The sequence below is a fragment of the Pinus tabuliformis genome, chromosome 1_2 (genome assembly GCF_031772625.1).
Source record: "Pinus tabuliformis cultivar Carrire ecotype Pingquan chromosome 1_2, CPIR1, whole genome shotgun sequence".
NCBI classification, from domain to species: Eukaryota; Viridiplantae; Streptophyta; class Pinopsida; order Pinales; family Pinaceae; genus Pinus; species Pinus tabuliformis.
Genome location: NC_142298.1, coordinates 902,207,957 through 902,229,624, shown reverse-complemented (window position 1 = coordinate 902,229,624; position 21,668 = coordinate 902,207,957).

The window sequence follows — 21,668 nt, the reverse complement described above, 5'->3', positions numbered from 1 at the left end:
TTGGTCTGTAACGACTTCTATAGTTATCTTGTATACCATATTACAAAGCGATATGGCTTAATTTTGTGTGGATCTTCAATCTTTCCTTCCTTTGGAGAAAAAGAAAGAAAAGTGGAATTGAGGACTAGAAGAACTTTAGAAAATTGACTAAAATATTCAACTAGTTCATGTACATCAATTTTGATGATTTGCCAACAAGCATGAAAGAAATATATGGTAAATCCATCTAGCCCCAAAGACTTGTCCTTTGGCATGTCCCTGATAGCCTTCACCACTTCATCCATAGTGATTTCTCAAAGGAAATCGTCATTCTATTTCTTAGTGATGATGCTAGGAAAATGATGGGTGATGTTTTGAATAGCTACTCTTCCATTTCGTTGAGGTTCAAAAAATATAGATTTGTAGTAACTAATGAGATTATTTTCAATTACTGAATGAGAAAATATTTCTCTTTCATGACTATTCCTGAGGGAGGTTATTCTATCAGGGTGACAATGATGGATCATGTATTTCTGGAAGAACTTGACATTCCTTTCCACTACTTCCAACCATTGCACTATGGAGTTTTGCCTCCATAGTTGTTCTTCCTACCTACTCTCCTCGTGAATGAGCATCAATGTTCACTCGACAATCCTTTTTGTTAGATATGTTCCATTTTTTCTTCTAAAAGTTTATCTTAAGTTTAAATGTCACTTTATTACTCTTTATTCCACTTCTTGAGATGGACTTTGAGGTACTTAAGGCACTACTAGAATTTGAATATCAAGAAGCCCTACTCTATTGGTACCTGCTTCCACCATTTTGCAACATTATCATAAAATGTGGAGTGATCAAAATATAAAACTTCAAAACAAAAAAAGTGGTTCTTAGGACTCCCTAACATATCACATTCATACATTATTTTGATAAACTAATTATAATTAGATCAAACCAATATTATTATATTATGTTTCTCCATATACCAAAATAATCCACTTTTCATCCTCATAATCATCTAATACAATCATATATTATTCTAATATAATATGTTTACCTAATATAGATTTCATCACACTAACTCTACCACATGCTCTATAAAATATATATTTACAACATCTGTATGTTAACCATTTTCTACCCAACCTGTATCTTTAACCTTTATTTGAAAAATATGTGCAAAACACATTTACATCATTTATATCATAAAATTTTATATTTAATTTCACGTAAATTAACACTCATCATTATAACCAAACATTTAAAATTTATACATAATATTATTTCATACCTTCCGAAGGTCAAAACCAAAGTATTACCTTGATTATGAATGGCCTACAGCTTAGTTTTAAGTTTATCAACTCAACTCTACAATCATCCTTGAAATGTTTTACAATCACTGAAGAGCATTCATATGCTCCATGGCTTTAGCATATAGATGTTAGGATCAATAGGGTAAAGGTTGTGACCATCTCCTTCAAAAATGTTAGGCAAACTTATTCCATTGTTATTGTTTTCCTCTCTAAGATTATGCTCCACACATTTTACGGTGATAATTGCAACCATAGAGTATGAAGTAGTTGAAGAAGAATATAGTTGATAGAAGTTGGAGTTCCACGTGGAAATGGAGGTGGAACTTATAAATGGATAGCCCGGTTTATCGACATAGCGAATCTTCTAAAATTGCCTTTTGATTTTGTAACTCCTGGCCATATAAATGTTATTAAAGCCACGTCGGATCGTGACAAACTCTTGTACTGCGTGTTCGGTAAGGCTGACAACCATATGACTTTTCAGCCGTTGCTTTTAACTTAGGTAATGTGCGTCATCCCTATCCATCCAACTATGGCTTGCTTTGAGATGTGGAATTTTAACTCGTTGGTTACGTAGTGCTTCATGACCCCGCTTAATGCCTTTGTTGACGTAAGCTTCGTTTACTTTAGATGACATAGCTTTCCTTTTGTTGTTGAACATTCATTCCCCTTTCCTTTTCAAGACAAGGCAGTGCATAGTAGTTTGATTCTATCTCCAAGCAATTCAAGCCATAGAATGGGAACTCACCATTTCTTGTAGGTGAACTTTTTGTATGAGAACTATGATAACTATGGTATTATTCATCCTGGGATAATTTTGTTAAAAATTATTTTTTAAGCGTGGTAGGATTATATTTTTATCATGTCCAATATATCATCTTGATTGAGGTGAGGAATTAAACCAATAATTTCATATCAAAGAGAAAAATTATTTTTTAAGCGTGGTAGGATTATATTTTTATCATGTCCAATATATCATCTTGATTGAGGTGAGGAATTAAACCAATAATTTCATATCAAAGAGTGTTTTAACAAAGCACTCCATCACCATTTATCCAAGACCCCATGAATATAAAAAAATATATTATTAAAAAAGCTATTAAATTTTATTTTATTGTTTGGTGTTTCAGTAGAGCTTTTATTTTATTGGTTTTCATTTTCAAACTTTAATAAAATTTATAAATAAGATATTTGTCATTTTTTATTAAAATTGGAAAATTACACATTTAACATTATTTATTATTGATGAAGATTATTTTATCCATCCAAATAAATATGTAAGGAATATGTCCATGTTATAGTTAAAAGAAGTTTTATGTTTCACTAAAATCAACATTTAGATTCATTCAAACTCTGGATCCATCCTATGTTGATAGGGATCACTTGAAGTGTAAATCTTTCTTCACTTTCTTTTATATATATATATATAAACTTAAACTTGATCCCACTATGCTTATAACGATTGAGAGTTAAGATCGATGCACATTACTTATATGTGTGTGGGACTATGTGTCAACTCCATATAGATGCATGTGTGTCACAGTACATGTTGAATATAGAAGAAGCAACAAGATATGATTTTTTTGTTTGTATTTTCAACTACTTCAAGGGGGAGAGAAAGACTTGATATTGAAACATTTTAGCTAATGTAAAAATTGAAATAATTTATTTATGGTCAATATTAAAATATTTATTTTAATATCTTTTTAAATGTCACATATAAAGTCCATATGGAATAAGATATTTTTCATTTTAATTGATTTGTATATTAATTTGACATAAAAACATTTTACTTTAAAAAAAATATTGAAACATATTTTTAATTAATATTTTTAAAATGGTACATGACATGGTATTAAATACAAAAAAAATTACACATCTCCTTCATACATATACATATACAGCCTTATAAATAAAATTTCTACTATCTAAACACTATAAAAAATACATATAATTATACATTATTAAAAATTAATAATATATATTTATTTTACACCATAATAAAATAATTATATATATCAAAAGCATATTTGTACTACATTGCAATACAAATATTTTACAGTGATGTTTGAGCCTCATAATGTAATATCAAAAAATTTTACATCATAATAATTAATATTATGATTTCACTATGTTTATAAAAATTAGAATTAAGATAGATATACAATACTTAAATGTATATGTAGCTATGTATCAAATCTATATAAATATTATCAATCACATATTAAATATGGAAAAAATAACAAAATATTTTTTTATTTTTTATTTTTTATTTCTTTTTATTTTCCATTCCTTAAAAAAACTAATATTAAAACATTTTAATTAATATAAATATTAAAATATTTTATTTATAACTAATATTAAATATTTTTTTATTGTTAGTACATTTATTAAATTTTACATCTCAATTCTATCTCATATATATATATATATAATACAAAGAACTTGCATTACTATTTGAGCTTTATACTAAAAAAATTACATCATAAATTAATATTATATATTTATAATATAATTATAATAATAAAAATAATATTTATAATAAATAAATAATTTATTATATATTTTTATATAATTATAATAATAAATGTAATATTTATAATAAAAATGGAGTTATTTTTATCAATATATTTTAGACTTTTTGGTGTTAGAATTTGGTGAGTTAAAATTTTGATTTATATTATTTGCGCTCTGAAAAACTTCTAAAATACTTTAATGGTGTAAAGGTTACTCATCAATTTCAATAAATTGTTACCTAATTTTAAAGAAATTAAATAGGAAAAATCCAAAAAAAACTTCCAAAAATATCTCAAAAATAACTTTAAAAAAATACAAAAATAACTTTACAAAAAATACAATAAAGTAAAAAAATAAAAATAAAAATATTTTATCCTTATCCCTATCCATTAAAACTTTCATCTATATCCACTAAAACTTTAACTAAAAGAATTCCAGACCCGACAAAAACAGAAGACCAATCTTTTCCTGGACCAAATAAAATGCCAACAGAGATTTGAAATTGTTTTTGAAAGGTGGAGTAATGGTCGTTGAATGTAAAGTAGGAGACAGAATGTTAGGTCGCATTAAAAAATAATACCGAATTCATGAATGCCTCGTAATACAGCCGCGTTTACCGGCGGGAAGATGATTGGAATGGTAGTTAAGAAGGGCTGGTGCGTCGCTGGTGCGAAGCTTTTTGGAACTGTAGATACTTATCATGGCAGTGGTAGGTAGCTGGAGTGTTCAAAGCCCATTTGATATTGGCAACGAAAATCTCGTGACGAGACTGGTCGAAGGTTTTCTTCATTAAAATTCCATTTATTCTGTACAGACATGAAAAGTACAGAAATGAATATTAGGTGTGGCAAAATTCAATACATACATACATGAAAACCCAGATGTTCTGCAAGAAGAATTGTGCTTTGCTGTTCTTGGTTTCTGAAGTAGGGTTAGGGTTAGGGTTGCAGGGAGGGATGATGGGAGATCTTCTGCTTCTAACTGTGGGCTTGTGGGCGCTGGCGTTACGCCCTTGGCTGATGGACATGGCTGGTCAGATGGTGGAAGTTGTATGGGTTGCTTTTCACACACTTGCACGTCGTCGTCGTCGTTCTTCCAGCTGAGAAGATTTCACGTCTGGTTTTATATGCTCAACATCACTTCTCAGAATCTGGGAGGACTACCAGCAAGGCATAGAGTTTCATGTTGAGTCATAAATATTTTGTTGCAGAGAGGATTTCATGTTGAGTCATAAATATTTTGTTGCAGAGAGGATCCCATGTTGATTTATGCATGTTTTGGTGCAGAAAGGATTTCATGTTGATTCATACCATTGCCAACAGTTTACACCTGGCCAATGGCACCTTCAAATCCAAATATTGTGTTTGTTTTGAACTTTGGGTATGATATAATTCGCCAATGGCAACCTCAAATCCAAATATGTGTTTTTTTTTTTTTAACTTTGGGTTTGATGGGTATTTCAATTGTTTGGCAGTGTTTGGCATAACCTAGCCAGATCTTCTCATTTGAAATCAAAGTAATTTTTTTTAAAAGTGTTTTCTGGTGCTTACCCTAATTTGCTTGCTTGTGCAAATGCATCTCTGTGATTTTTCAATCTCAGAAAAGAAATTCAAACAATCTATGGAATAACCAGGCTGCAATTTGTTCACTGAAACAAAGATAGTGAAAGCATTGTGTCAGTACTTGATCTACACTAACATACTTCATGACCACAAAGAAAATGACAGCTATTGCAAGGGCGTTTTGTTCTCCGAAGATTCTTCCTCATTATATTAGTGAAGTGCAATTTTATTTCTGGCCAAAGCTGCCACCGCCACTAAGCCTATCACCAACCTTAAAATCATAATTTTTTTAAAGAAACACGTGGATGAGTTACCTAAAAGATAATTCTATTACCAGTACATCTTCTTAATAATTTAATGTGCCATCAAATATAGTTTAGTCTGCCACCAAATATATGTGATTCAATGCATCGTACATCTTAATATTTAATGTGCATCAAATATACATAATAAATAACATAAATATATTAATCACATGGTGTACTTCTCATGCATTATAATGTATATAATATGAATTATTGTGATAGAATTTTGATGCGTTTTTATAAAAGAGCACATTAATGTAAAGTATTTGGCAATAATTTATAAACAATTAACCTATGGAAAATAATTATATCATAAAAGGGAATTTGAATTTAAATGGTAATATAACAAAATTTTTTCATAACTATTGTAAATATAATTAATTAATTTGTAAAATAAAAAATTATGACAAATTCATATAATAATAAAAGTTGGTAGATAGAGATATAATAAGTTTAAGCTAGATATTTAATATGCATTTTGATGAGATGTTAAGTGGTGATAGTACATGATTTGCTAGGATTTTGGTGGGATGTTGAGTGTTGATAGTGCATGACTTGCTAATATGTTGGTGGAATGTTGAGGGTTGATAGTGCATGACTTGACCACAAGTACAAGAAAATAGCCCCACATAGATTCACTAGTTACACAATATCTTATGTAAACCCATTAGTAATATATGAAATTATATAAGTATTCAAAATTCAATAACTTCAATAATATATTACTTAGTAATAAGGGGATGAGAAGGGTATACACCTATTAAGGGTCTATTTTAATTTATGTATGACCATGGATATGGGTATTTTCAAAACCAATTCAATATAGATTGAGTAAACAGATTGTCCCAAAAAAATTTAAAGATGAGTAAACAAATTGCCAAAAAAAAATTAAAGATGAAGAAAGGAGGAAGTATGATGAATATTAATGACTGAAAAAGTGGATAGTATATTAGATACCCAAATTTCTAGTAAAAATAAAAATATATATGAATTTTTTTATTTATGAAAATATAGATACCTAACATTTTTCCTAAAATAAATATAGTAAGATACATTGAAAAATATAATTTTAAGAGAATATATTAAATAGAAAATATTATCTATTATTTTATAAATGAATCTATTATAGCATACTTAGATTAAACCTTTCATAATTTCATGTTTATCCTTAGATTTATTAAGCGAATCATTCATGATTTCGTACTTATCTTTAGTAGACAATGTGTATCTAAGAATAATTATATTGACAAATTAGCACTTATCTCCACTATGAAAATAGTTAGCACTTATATCTAGCATGCTTACAATGATCATGCCCCTCACTATGAATAGGTATAATGAGTGTGTCCTTAATTATCATTCAACATTCAAAAATTTTCCATTTCAATCATCTAAACACATGTTGTTTAGCCAAAAAAATGTTGACCTTATTATGGGACATTAATCATTCAACTCATCAACCTTAAAAGGTATTTATTTAAATAGTAGGAAAATTTATCATATTTCAATTGTCAAACTGATAGTGTGGACAATCAAGATAGTTTGCTATCCTTCAATGCAAGTTGACTCATCATGGTCATTTTGTTAAGCACATAAAACCTCTTATTAAGCCCTAAATATTGATTTATTATATTTTTAATTCTACCTTAATAGGTCAATTGAAACATTCCATTGTGCCCTTTCATTATAATTGTAGCCTTTGTCTCTAATTTATATACCAAGGATATTATACTTTTATTGTAATATTAGTAAGTCAAGTGAAACATTTCATTGTATCGTTTCATTATAATTGTATATTTTATCTCTTATTTATATACCAAGGAGACCTTGTCTTATGATCCTCTCATCTTGTATTTGGTATTGGATTCACTGTAAAAGGAGGTTTCCTCCTCAAAGTCAATTATAGTCATTGACTCTTTATCATTTTTAAGGTTCTTTGATCATCATTTGGTATTGAAGCCTCTAATCCTAGGGTTTTGTTCTTTCAATCAAGAAATCATGGCATTTTTTCAACAACAACAAAAAATAGGGAAATATTTAGATAGTAAACTTTTGAGATTGGGTAGAAATAGTGAAGTAAACATGATCAAAATTTTAGTTTCTAGTTCATTATAATTTTGGAGATATAACCTATAGAACTTAGGGTTAGTGATTATTCTTGAATCATTGTCAAATGAGTTATCTTTTTATTTTTGTTCTAATTTATTCTAGGAAGTTTTAAATAGTGAAATTTTATGGAGACTAATGAGAAATATCATATTATAGGTCATCAAAATTCTAGGTGTTAGTTCATTATAATTCATAAAAATAGATATAGTCTATGTATGATATGGCTTGTGATTGATCCTAAAATTAATTTCAAAAGTTCCATCCAGAAATTTCATTACAAAATGTTTTCAATGAAATTTTAGAGACTAAAATTTTCAAAATAGAAAGGAGACATAGAGAACTACATATGGAAAAAAAATTATATTTTGGCTCATTATATTTTATGAGATATACCATGTGTAAGTTAGGGTCTTTTCACTAACCTTAAAATTATTCTTAGACATGTCATTTTGATACTTTTCTATAACATTTCTTTATTATATATTTGAGGCTTCTGCGGTCAACATTTTGTGTAGTGATGTCTTTTGGAGTCATCACATTCATGTTTTATTGTATCAATGTTTCGAACCAACCTCTGCGGTTCATCATCCTGATGATGAACCACAGAGGTTGGCTCGAAACGTCGATACAATAAAACATGAATGCGATGACTCCGAAAGACATCACTATACAAAACATTTCTTTAGTGATGTTTCGAACTATGAAATATTCAATAGTTTAAGAAATCATGTCACGATGCTATAGGGAAAATTTTCAAACGTGTAGGGGCTCACACACACACACACATATATATGTATATGTATATACATATACATATACATATAAGCCGTTGATCTTTCTTTTCTATCTTTTTGTGAGCTAGTTTCATAACATAAATGCACTTGTTTCAATACACTATGAATCATTTCATCAACTTGTTTTATTAAATGGAAGAACCTATATTATGAATCTTCACTTTCTTTAGATGTCAAGTTTGAGTTTTTATGAGTAACATTTCTTGTAATTTAAACCCTTTGCCATATGAGAAAATAATAATACTCTTATTTATCACAATTTTCCGTCACCCAAAAATGGACTTCCAATTAAAAGTTATGTCAATTGTAAATTACATACCTTTAAATATTAATTTGGAGATTGTCTAGGTAGTTTACTTTATATATATATATATATATATATATATATATATATATATATACTTTTAATTGGAAGTCCATTTTTGGGTGACTTAAAATTGTGATAAATAAGAGTGTTGTTATTATTTTCTCATATGGCAAAGGGTTTAAATTACAAGAAATTTTACTCATAAAAACTCAAACTTGACATCTAAAGAAAGTGAAGATTCATAATATAGGTTCACCCATTTAATGAAACAAGTTGATGAAATGAGTCATAGTGTATTGAAACAAGTGCATTTATGTTATGAAACCAGATCACAAAAAGATAGAAAAGAAAGATCAATGCCTTAGAATTCAGCCTCTTCGAGGGGCAACCTCATTTACATTACACAAATGAACAATTATTAGATGATACAAATGACAAAACCTCCTTTCTATATATAGGAGTCTAAGGGGTCACATTATAACTAAATCTGGCCTAACAATAATAATATAAGGGCACAAAAGTAACAATAGTGGGCTTCTATGGGGCACAATAATAACAATATGGGAACAATAGGGGCACAACAATATCAATAAGGGATACAATGACAATAGTAATGGGGGAATCATTAGTATTATAGGAACCTAACATGCCCCTCTCCTTCAAAAAAGTGTTGTCCTCAACGCTTAAGTAGTTCTGGATGCTTCTGTATAAAATTCTTATCCTCCCATGTGGAATCTTCAACATGTAAGTTCTTCCACTTGATGAGATACTCTAAAATTGATCGATTTCGTAGCTGTCAAGTTCTTGTTTCTTTGACTACTTCAGGTTCCAATATGATTTTTCCTTCCTCATCAAGTTTTGGCAATATTGTTTGAACTGGGAGCTTGTCACCTATAACCTTCTTTAAGCATGACACATGGAAAATTAGGTGCACATGGGAAGCTTTAGGAAGCTCCAATTTGTATGACATCGTACCTATCTTTTGCAACACCTTGTACGAACCATAATACTTTGGTGATAATTTATTATCCTTCTTAGCTTGCTTGAGGGACATTTGTTTATATGGTTGTAGCTGTAGGAATACCTAATCACCTACATCAAAACTTGTTTCACTGCGATGTTGATCTGACTACTATTTCATTCTATTCTGTGCCAAGGTGAGGTTATCCTTTAAGAGTTGGAGAACTTGTTGTTGATGCTTGATGTGATCTTCCACTGCTTAAACCTTAGAATTTTCTCTTAAATATGATGTGATGGATGGTGGATGATATCCATAAAGTACCATAAATGGGGTCATTTTTGTTGTCGTATGGAAGGAAGTGTTATACTACCATTTAGCCAGATGCAACCATTTGACCCATTATGTTTGTTTATCAGATACAAAGCAACGAAGATATCCTTCCAACATTTGTTTACTATCTCAGTTTTCCCATCATATTGAGGATGATAAGATGAGTTATGAGCTAACTGAGTACCAAGACAGGAAAATAATTATGTCCAAAAATTTCCAGTGAAAATGGGATCTTTGTCGCTTACAATAATCTTTGGGTTTCCATGTAGTTTTTGAGTTGTTTCCATAAATGCAGTAGAAACTGTACTCGCTCTAAATGGATGAGATAATGCACAAAAGTGTGCATACTTGGTGAGTCTGTCAACTACCACCATGATAACACTCTTTCCTTCGGACGTGGGTAAACCTATGATAAAATCCATTGAAACGTCCTCCCAACATTGGCTTGGCATGGATAAAGGTTGTAATAGACGTGGGGTCTTAATTGTTTCAACTTTATTTTGTTGGAAAACCAAAAATTCCGCCACAAACTTTTGAATATCCGATTTAAGGCCATCCCAAAAAATTCCTTCTTAACGCTATGGTAAGTTTTTAGAAATCCTGAGTGCGCTCCTAATGGAGAGGTGTGCAATTCCCTAAGAATCTTTTGTTTGAGTTGGGAATTCTTACATAGGTATAACCAATCTTTGTACCATAACAAATCATTTTTCCAACTAAATGTATCAAATTTATTGGGATCTTGTTGTAACTTTTGAATGAGTGCCCACACTTGTTCGTCTTCTTCCATTCATCCCTTGCTTCATTTGTCCAATGTTGTTGGATAATAGAAATGACGCAAAGAAATGCTTCCACATCCTCATCCTTTCTTGAGAGTGCATCTGCCACAATATTTTGCTTCCCTTTTTCGTAGATGATTTCAAAGTCATAACCCAACATCTTTGTGACCCATTTTTGCTGCTCTTCTGAAGATAATATTTGTTCTAAAAAGTATTTAAGACTATCATGATATGTTTTTACCTTGAAGTGTCTTCCCATTAGGTAGGGTCGCCATTTCTTAAGTGCATGTAGTATTGCCAACATTTCCTTCTCATAAATAGCTTTGTGTAAATACTTTCCTTTCATTGGAAAACTTTCGAAAGCAATGGGTCTTTCTTCTTGCATTAAAAAAACACCAATTCCATTTCCTAAGGCATCACATTCCATAATAAAGGTTTTTGTGAAGTCTGGTGTAGCTAAGACCAGTGCTTGGCACATTGCCTCTTTAAGATGTTCAAAGGCCTTCATTGCTTATGGAGTCCATGAAAATGCATTTTTCTTCAATAATGTTGTTAGAGGTGCTACTATTCTCCCATAATTATTAACAAACTTGCGATAATACCCTGTCAACCTCAGAAATCCTCGTAGATGCTTTATGGATGTGGGGATTTTCCATTCCTTAATGCTTTTAATTTTGCTAGGGTCTACCTTAACACCTTCATGAGATACAATATGACCCAGATATTCCAACTCTTGTACTCCAAAGAAACATTTGGAGATTTTTGCATATAATTGTTTCTCCTTCAATGGTTTGAGCACCCTATCAACATGTTGAACATGATCCTTCCAAGACTTGCTGTAGATTAGTATATCATCAAAAAATACTAACACAAATTTTCTAAGGAAGGGTTTGAAAATCAAATTCATCAACCCTTGAAATGTAGAAGGTGCATTGGTAAGGCCAAAAGGCATGACCCAAAATTCATAATGACCCTCATGAGTTCTAAATGATGTTTTTGGAATGTCTTTAGTCTTCATTATGATTTGATGATATCCCGAACGAAGATACAACTTGGTGAAGTAAATTGATCCATGCAATTCATCCAATAATTCATCAATGAAAGGAATGGGAAATTTATCTTTAATAGTGAGCTTGTTGAGCTCCCTATAATCTGGACACATGCGCCATGATCCATCCTTCTTGTGAACCAATACTACTAGAGCAGGGAAAGAACTTTGACTAGGTTGAATTATACTAGCCTTTAACATTTCTGCAACCATACGTTCAATTTCACTCTTTTGGGCATAAGGATATCTGTAAGGCCCGATGTTTGGAGGAACACTTCCTAGAGTCAAATGAATAGCATGATCATGATCATGAATAGGTGTGAGGCCTTTAGGAGTCTCAAATACCTTGGAATGATTGTCCAAGACTTTTTGGAGATCTGGAGAAATAGATGATTTCAATGTGGGAACCTCTAGTGAACGTAATTGTGCAATTATGCCTCATTGTTCTTTCTTTAGAAGTTTTGTCATTCCTTTAGAGTTGATTATCCTTCCCGATTTCCCTGCGATACCCCTTAATTCAACTTCCTTTCCTTCTGAAGAAAATTTCATGAAAATTTCTTGAAAATTAAAAGCTATTGTACCCAAGGATTGTAGCCATTGGACTCCTAGTACAACATCAGTACCACCCATTGGAATGGAAAGAATTGGGCTATTCAATACATATTCTCCCATGGATAGCTTGATATTATGACACTTTCTTGAGCAAGTTATGGTTCCTCCACTTGCAACCATCACTTGACACTCTGGTGCTAGATATAGGAAGCAATTCGATTCCTTGGCTATCTTACAATGAATAAAATTATAGGTACTGCCCGAATCAATCAACACTATTACATTTTTCTTCTTGATATGCCCTTCTATCTTAATAGTTTGAGGAGTGATAATTCCAGCGAATGCATTACAAGATATGGTCGAATTCATTTCTTCTTTCTCTAGGGTTTGTTCCTGGTGTATATCCTCTTATTTTGACGTTTCTTCTTCATTTTCTCCCTCCTCTTCACAATCTATGTAAAATAATTTCTTCTCAGCACACTTATGACCTTTAGTGTATTTTTTATCTGTATGAATTTACAGGGTAAGTTCCTTAGACAAAACACCAAAGGACACCGCTCACAAATAGATCACAGATCAATACATCAGTATTCTTGACATGGTTAAAACCCTCAAAGAGGGAAACAGTCCACGGCCTAAGCCAATGCAGCCACTTCAAGCAATTTATTAATAAAAGAATGAAAATTTACATAAGCTTCTCTCATGAACGGTTAACCTACAAATGACCCTCCATGCTCTTTAAATAGAGATCATGGACCAATCGGGTGTTAATCCACGGATCACGTGTCGATAATACAGAGGAGAGAATGAACCGTCGTATCACTACATATTGTGGCAGTTAGATTGTAAGTTACAAAAGTACATAGTGAAGAAACACACTTTACCTAACTCTACACTAGACCAAGTTATACTTAACTATTTCCTATGTGTCGGAATATCCTAACATCCCCCCTTGAGAACAACTTGGGATAGGATTGAAGGATGTACAAATACGACACAATAGGAGAAGGAAGGAGGCATTAGAGCCTATCCCCCCTTAGTGACAACTTCCTGAACTCCAACCATAAATCGAAGTTTACTAAACTTCGCCTCTACGAGAGCCTTTGTAAAGATGTCTGCAACTTGATCATCTGTTGAACAATATTGCACTTCAAGAACATGGTCATGAATGAGATTTCTGATGAAGCGCATGTGTAGTTCAATGTGTTTGTTGTGCTGATGTTGGATTGGATCTTTGCATATTTGAATGGCACTTTGATTATCACACCAAAGTGTATTCAGATGCTGCTGCTGAAAGCCAAACTCTGACAGGATCTGATGAAGCCACAGGGCTTCCTTACTAGCTTCTATGGCACCACGATACTCTACTTCTACTGAAGAAAGACAAATGGAAATTTGTTTCTTGCAAGCCCATGTAATAGGTGCTAAACCAAGAGTGAACACATAACCTACAGTAGACTTCCGATCATCAGGGTCACTAGCCCAATTGGAATCAGTGAAACCAACCAATAGAGGAGATGCTTCTGCACTGTAATGAATCCCAAACTGAACTGTACCTCGAACATAACGAAGTATTCTTTTAGTTGCTTTCTAATGACTTTCATGTGGGTTTTGCATAAATCGAGCAATAAGGCCAACAACAAAGGAAAGGTCAGGATGGGTATGGGTCAGATACAAAATCTTTCCTACAAGTTGACGGTATAAGGTAGCATCAACTTCAAGGGATGTACAAGTGACTGAAAGTTTGGCTCCAGACTGAACAGGAGAAGGGGTTGGCTTACAGTCTTCCATGTGAAAATGTCGTAGAAGATCACAGGCATACTTGGACTGGGAAAGGGAAATACCTTCCTTGGATTGCAAGACTTGCATGAAGAAATCTATATGGAACAATCTATTAGCTTTATACAAATAGAATCCAGCCTTGTATGTCAGCTTAAGAAATCCCTTTATGGTCTCAAGCAAGCCCCTCGATCTTGGTATGCCAAAATGGATACCTTTCTTTTAGAAACTAGATTTTTTAGGTGTCATTCTGACAATACTGTCTACACCAAGAAAGTGGGCAAGTCACTTATCATTCTTGTTCTTTATGTTGATGATCTTATCCTTACTAGTAGTGATCAAAACCTTATAAACCATGTGAAATCCAGCCTTAAAAAGAAGTAAGTTCCTTAGACAGAACACCAAAGGGCACCACTCACAAATAGATCGTAGATCAATACACCAGTATTCTTAAAGTGGTTAAAACCCTCAAAGAGGGAAACAGTCCACAGCCTGAGCCAACATGACCACTTCAAGCAATTTATTAATAAAAGAATGAAAATTTACATAAGCTTCTCTCATGAAAAGTTAACCTACAAATGACCCTCCATGCTCTTTAAATAGAGATCATGGACAAATCAGGTGTTAAGCCACGGATCAAGTGTCGGTAATACCGAGGAGAGAATGAACTGTTGGATCACTACATATCGTGACCGGCGGATTGTAAGTTACAAAAGTACATAGTAAAGAAACACACTTTATCTAACTCTAAACTATACCAAGTTATACTTAACTATTTCCTATGTGTTGGAATATCCTAACACTATCACAATTGTAACAAAGCCCTTTTGTTCTTTTTTCTTCCAATTGTTGTGGTGTCAACCTTGTAGGTTGTGGATGGCTAGGGACAACAACATTTCCATATTTATGATTGTGAGTAGTAGGCTTCCTTGTTGCCATAATTTTTCTTTCCATTTTTCTTGCCAACTTGAACGCCTTCTCCAATGAATCAGGTTCCCAAGCGCGAACGTCATGTTGAATGTTATCCTTTAAAGTCCCTATGAACACATCAATCCTATGCTGCTCTGGAATATCTTTTACCCTTATATTCAATTTTTGGAAGTCCTCAATGTGCTCCATCATTGAACCCTTTTGTTTGAGATTTATCAATTGGCTAAAAAATGTGTTGCTTTTTGTATCCTCATAATGTGTTATCATTTCATCTGTAAAATTAGCCCAAGTGACAATTTTTTTACGAGAGCAAAGCCATCGATACCATACAAACTGATTTGGTTCCAAATATAAAGTTGCAATGCATACCTTTTGTGTGTTTTGGACATTATGGAGATTGAAAATTTACTCCATCTGTAGTATCCATGTTCCGGGATCCTTACCATCAAACTTCCTCATATCGATCTTTAGAACACGGTGGTTCTTCGACCCAACGTTAGAGTCTATGAAATCATGATTAACATTTATTTTTTTCTCATTATGTGTTTCCTTTACTACCCTTTCACCATTAGTAAGAATTTCTTGTAGAAATTTTGTCAAATCTTCCATCTTAGCTTCCACGCCATCCATCTTAGCTTCTACATCATTCATCTTAACTTCTACGCCTCTCTGTAAACCATCCATATTAGCTTCTACACCTTTCTTTAAACCATCCATCTTAGCTTCCATGCTATACATCTTAGCTTCTACGTCTTTCTTTAAACCATCCATATTAGCTTCCACGCCATACATATTAGCTTCTACGTCTTTCTTTAAACCATCCATCTTAGCTTCTGTTACTTTGTGTGCGAGTGAAATTTGTTGCACTTGGTCGCGTAATTTTGATATATCATGTTGCATTTCTTCCTCTTCTTCATGAGTCATGCTAGAGCTTTCAGGTTGCTTACTAGGTGTTTCCATTTTCTTTCTTCGGGGCATCAATTAATTATAATAATGCTTCACTATGCCCTTTGAATTCCTTCAAACCAATTTTTCAAACCAAACTTATGCAAAAAAATTTAAAAACTACACACCATTTTTCACTTTGTAGGAGCTCGATATTGAAACGACTGTAACTCTGTAATTTCGGATCTCCAAGGTCTAAAATTGCGATTTGCAATATCTCTCTGTGCCCTCTTTCTAATGCCACCATTCTGATCGAAATTGGATTCTCCAAGAAAGAGTTATGCCCCACCTCCTAAGATAACCTGCTTATATACTTTTTCAGTAGAGCCAACTTGTACGAAGTGCCACGTGTTATTGTTTCAACCTTTGGGCCCGTTTAGAATGTAATTCGAGAGTATGAAAAAACCCTGAATTCCTCAGATTATATCTCCCAACATATATCGAGAAAAGATCTGAAATTCAGACCCTAGCTTCACCAAGATTTCAGATCAAATGGGTTTTAATTTCAGAGTTTGAACCTTCGTAGAAAAAAATTATAGCGAAACTTCCATGATGACCTATTTGAGATGAAATTCTAGAGCTTTCAAAAAACCTAACTTCATCGGATCACATCTCCAAAAATATAGTGAGACAAGATCTAAAATTCAGACCCGAGGTTCAAACCGATTTCTTCTCAAATGGTTTTTTTTTTTTTATCTTCTGAAACTTTGTAGCGAAAATGCCACGATGACCTGTTTGGAGCAACGAAACCCTAGAATCCAAAGCTCTGATATCAAATGTTATGAAACCAGCTCACAAAAAGATAGAAAATAAAGATCAACGCCTTAGAATTGAGCCTCTTCGAGGGGGAAACCTCCTTTACATTACACAAATGAACAATTATTGGATGATACAAATGACAAAACATCCTTTCTATATATAGGAGTCTAAGGGGTCACAACATAACCAAAGCCAACCTAACAATAATAATATAAGGGCACAAAAATAACAATAGTGGGCTTCTATGGGGCATAATAATAACAATATGGGGACAATATGGGCACAATATGGGCACAACAATAACAATAAGGGATACAATGACAATAGTAATGGGGGAATCATTAGTATTATAGGGACCTAACAATTTAGCATGTTCTCAATAATTCCTTTAAAATAAAATGGAAAATAAAATGAATGAAAATGAGGAACACATGGAAAATAATATGGATGAAATAGAAAAGAATGTGGAAGAAATAAAAAAAAATCCATGAATTCCATGGAAATCTTCTCTAATAGAGGCTTCCTAAAAGGGTATGAAGATCCAAGGAAATCATGAAAATAAGGAGAAAAAATATGTAGGACTCAATACATATGAGGAGTAATTTATCACAACTGAAGAATACAAATATTGAATAACAAAATCATGGTCATTCACAACTCCAAGATCCATAATGTCAAGGGTTCGACTTGGCACCAAGAAACTAATTCTTTATGGATATTGATGTGATGAAATTTGATGGAAAATATCATATAACATGGATATTCTAAATTAATAAATACTTTGAGCTAAACAAAGTGTCAACATTACCAAAGGTAACTATTGCATCCTTGTATTAGAGCAAGATCAATTTGTAATGTATCAATGGTGTTGCAAAAGGAAAAAATATTTTATCATATCTTGGTCCATTTTATGGAAGAATTGATTTCACATTATGGGGTTATTAATAGCAATACATTCTTTAGTCAATTAATAAATCCTCAACAAATAGGTTCAATTACAGATCGCATTCAACAATTCCAAAAGTTTAGTCTTAGAGTAAGGAACATTCTAGAGGATAAATTGTTCAAACTTCTTTATGGGGAATTCAAAGAAAATAATCCAACATGAGGTGCATCTCTTTGAACCTGCTTTCAATCTAGCAAGAAAAATGAAGGTAAAAATATAGCTACTATAAGAGTGGTTACTAAAAAATATAGATACCATCACGCTCTCTCTCCTAAACCCATTCAATCGAGAAGGTTGATTGTCAAGAAATTTTCATATATAAATCTTGTTGCATTTAATTATCAATATGGAAGTTTGTAAACTTGTGAAATTGAAACATTGTATGTGAAAAAGTAGCTCACTTACAATATTTGAACACCCAATATAGTAACAAATAAAACTAAATTTAAGAAAAGGAAAATATTGAACACACTTACATATAGGAAACACTCTTGCATGAAATAAAAAAACTAACTCAACAACTCTTGTCAATGACCATATACTTGAACAATAATCATGATACTAGGATCCAACTATAACCAAGTTATCACTTTGCATGAATTTGGAATTTCCTTCTTTCCATAAATCCTCATTCCATTGTTGATGAGTTAGGAAAAAGGCTGAATAAAAATACAAGAAATGAAACACACACACTTGTATCAATGAAAGGCTAACTATGAAATCAAATTTCATGAATAAAAGGCCACCATTTTCTCCTGGATTGAGCTTCATCTCCTAAGAATTCATGGTAGAAAACTTAAAATATAACATAAAAAATTTAAATCAAATTTTCTTATTTATAGAACTAAAGAATGAGAAACTATGTGAAGTTACATCAAAAAATTGTTTTATTGCATCATATTCTAGACATGTGTTCCAAGAATCCTCTGCTTTGGAATGGAAAATATCCTCTTATTTATACAAAAACTAAGATAACCATTAATAAATATCTCCTATATCTAGAAGTTTCTCATGTGGTTACAACCATTTGTTAATAATTATCAAGTAAATACCCATAAGTATATCTAAATATCTTCTCATGAAATATCTCCAAGATATTTGATAACAAATATCCAAGATTATTTCCATATCTAAATAATTAATTAATGATCACAAATCCATGCAAAATATTCTACTGTTGAAGAAGAAATTTTACTTTGCAGCCAAGTAACAAAAAAGTGCATTTTTGGAATCTATTAATATAACTATAATCATCACTCAAGTCGCCCAAATTTCAGGGATATGGTGAAAACATGTTATTTTTCTCATTTTTAATCATAAATTCACTTGAAATGCTAAAATAAATGCATTGGAAACTTTGGAGCCTACTCCCATATATAAACATTAAAATGGCCTTAACACAAGGTCACAAACAAGAGGAATGATTAAAAATCAAGGAAATGGTTAGTAAAAGGTTGTGAAATAATGGTAATTTTGATTACAAGCATTCTCCCCAATTTAAAATGTTTCATGTACTCATGCAACCTTTCATTTGGTTCTCCTAAACTGTGTAACTAAGTCTTCTTCCTTTGAAACATTGGTTTAAAATGAATTAAGTGGCAACTATCTTTCTTGTGGTTGGTTCTAGTGTGGAACCATGAGTTTAGTAAGTGCTAGTTCTTGTGTGACATCACTTACCACTTGAATTCGGCTGCAACAAATACTCCCCCCTTCAAACAACAAAAAGGTCATTAACTTGAAAAATAAACCATGTATATTCATTCATATTAATAACCCAAAAATGTGCATTCAACCAATTTCCAGTGTTATGGTGCATTCCTAGACTTTAACTGCTTGTTCCCTGCTCATAATCTCACTCATCTCATGACATATAAATCGTTGAAGAAAATTTATGAAGTAACTCTCAAATTGCTTATCACTGGCATGCGGTTGAATTTGAGTTTGACCATGAGCTAGCATCCTCCTCATTTGGTTTGGACCTTGTTCCATAGGTATTAAACTATCTTTTGGAGTCTACACACAAAACCCATTTGGCAGAATTTTGTTTAAGTTTGTGTTAGTGTGCAAAGCAATGAGGGTCCTACCTAATTTGCAAACTAGCTAAATAATTTCTTGTAGCAAAATTCTTCTCACATATTCGGTCATCCATTTTCTTATAATTTATCAACTATGTTCTTGGAAAATTTTGTGGGGTTGTTAGTATTACCTTCATGCTTGTACCCACTAAAAACTGCAACCAAAAAAGGCACATATCTCAAAAAATAACCAAAATGGTTATAGATGACGGTGGTTATTTTCTTGAAAAAAATAAATTGGATTACCTTGAAATTTTCTAAGTGTATTCATCTTATATTAATGCATTTATCTGTTAAATTTCATAGTCATCTAATGCATGGTTTCCAAGATATAAGTAAATCAATTTATGCACTTGACTAAAGATAATGTATTGGAGATTGCAAATTCTCTATGTTTTACTTCATTTGTTCTTGTAGGTGATAGTTGCACATAGGAGTTTCCAAAGTACTCCAAAGGATGTTATCCACTTCCTCTTTAAGTATGTCCTCATTAAACCTTTTCTTATGGATGTTCTAAAAAACACTGGGAATTTCAAGTCTATCCATAGTTTGCACCTGTCTAGAAATATAAGTTTATGGTTGTCATAAATATAGAAAATCACATATTATTCACATCTCCTCTAACCTACCACATTCATGTTGTATATTTTTGCCATATATGCACCCAAATGATGTCCATAAAATTGTGGTCGGGACTTATTTCTAATGTGTGATTGTCACGACATTTTGTGGAATTTTTGGAAAGAATTTTATGCCTTACTTATAACCATTGCAATAATAACAAGTAATTCCACTTGTCCATATAACATTCCTTGCATGAGTGCTATTAATTCACCCATTCATGCTACCAACAAATATCACAAAATGTTGACAGATACCATCAAGATTAGAGGCACTTTACTACTATGAGAACACCATCGTACGACTAAAAACATGCTATTGTATGTAGATAAAAGGGAAAAGAAGAGGAATCCATATTTGTGCACACTTACCAATGGGATATTATCTTGCCTTTAACCACTTCTAGTTCCCAATTATGAAGGGCATTATTCTTGAAGCTTACAAAGAAATCATTATTAGCTTTAAGATACCTTTTCCAAGTGGGAATGGTAGAAGGTTTGACAACAATTGTGGACACATTATTTCAAGGATTGTCCCACAAAGATGTTTCTATCAATATCTTTTGGACTCATTAAACATATTTTGAACAATAATTCCAAATGCCAAAGAAGAAGAATAGTGATTTTTTTCTATTTTGCTAAACTTGACAAGGTTCCCAGATGCACAAAAATATACTTCCTAGGATTAAATTGAAGTCAATTGAATGCTTGAAGTTTGAAATGGTGTATTTTTACTATTTTTACCATAATGCAATTGTAAATATTTATTTTTATGAAGAAAATGGGTTTTTGTGCAAAAATACTTGAATTCTAGCTTCCTCTATATAGTGGTAAAAGTATAAAACTACCTTAAAAACAAGCCCACGAAATCTCCCTTGTGTTCTTACTAAAAATGTTGCAGATATAGTTACCTAAATAGTTATATTTGACACAAAACCATGTCTCTATTTCTCTTCATTTGACTTCAAATGCATGCAAACAATGTGCAAAAAGTACTCTACATAAATTTGGTCGTTTTAAATTTTTGTGTTTGACTTTTGGTTTAACTGCATTCCCCAAAGTAG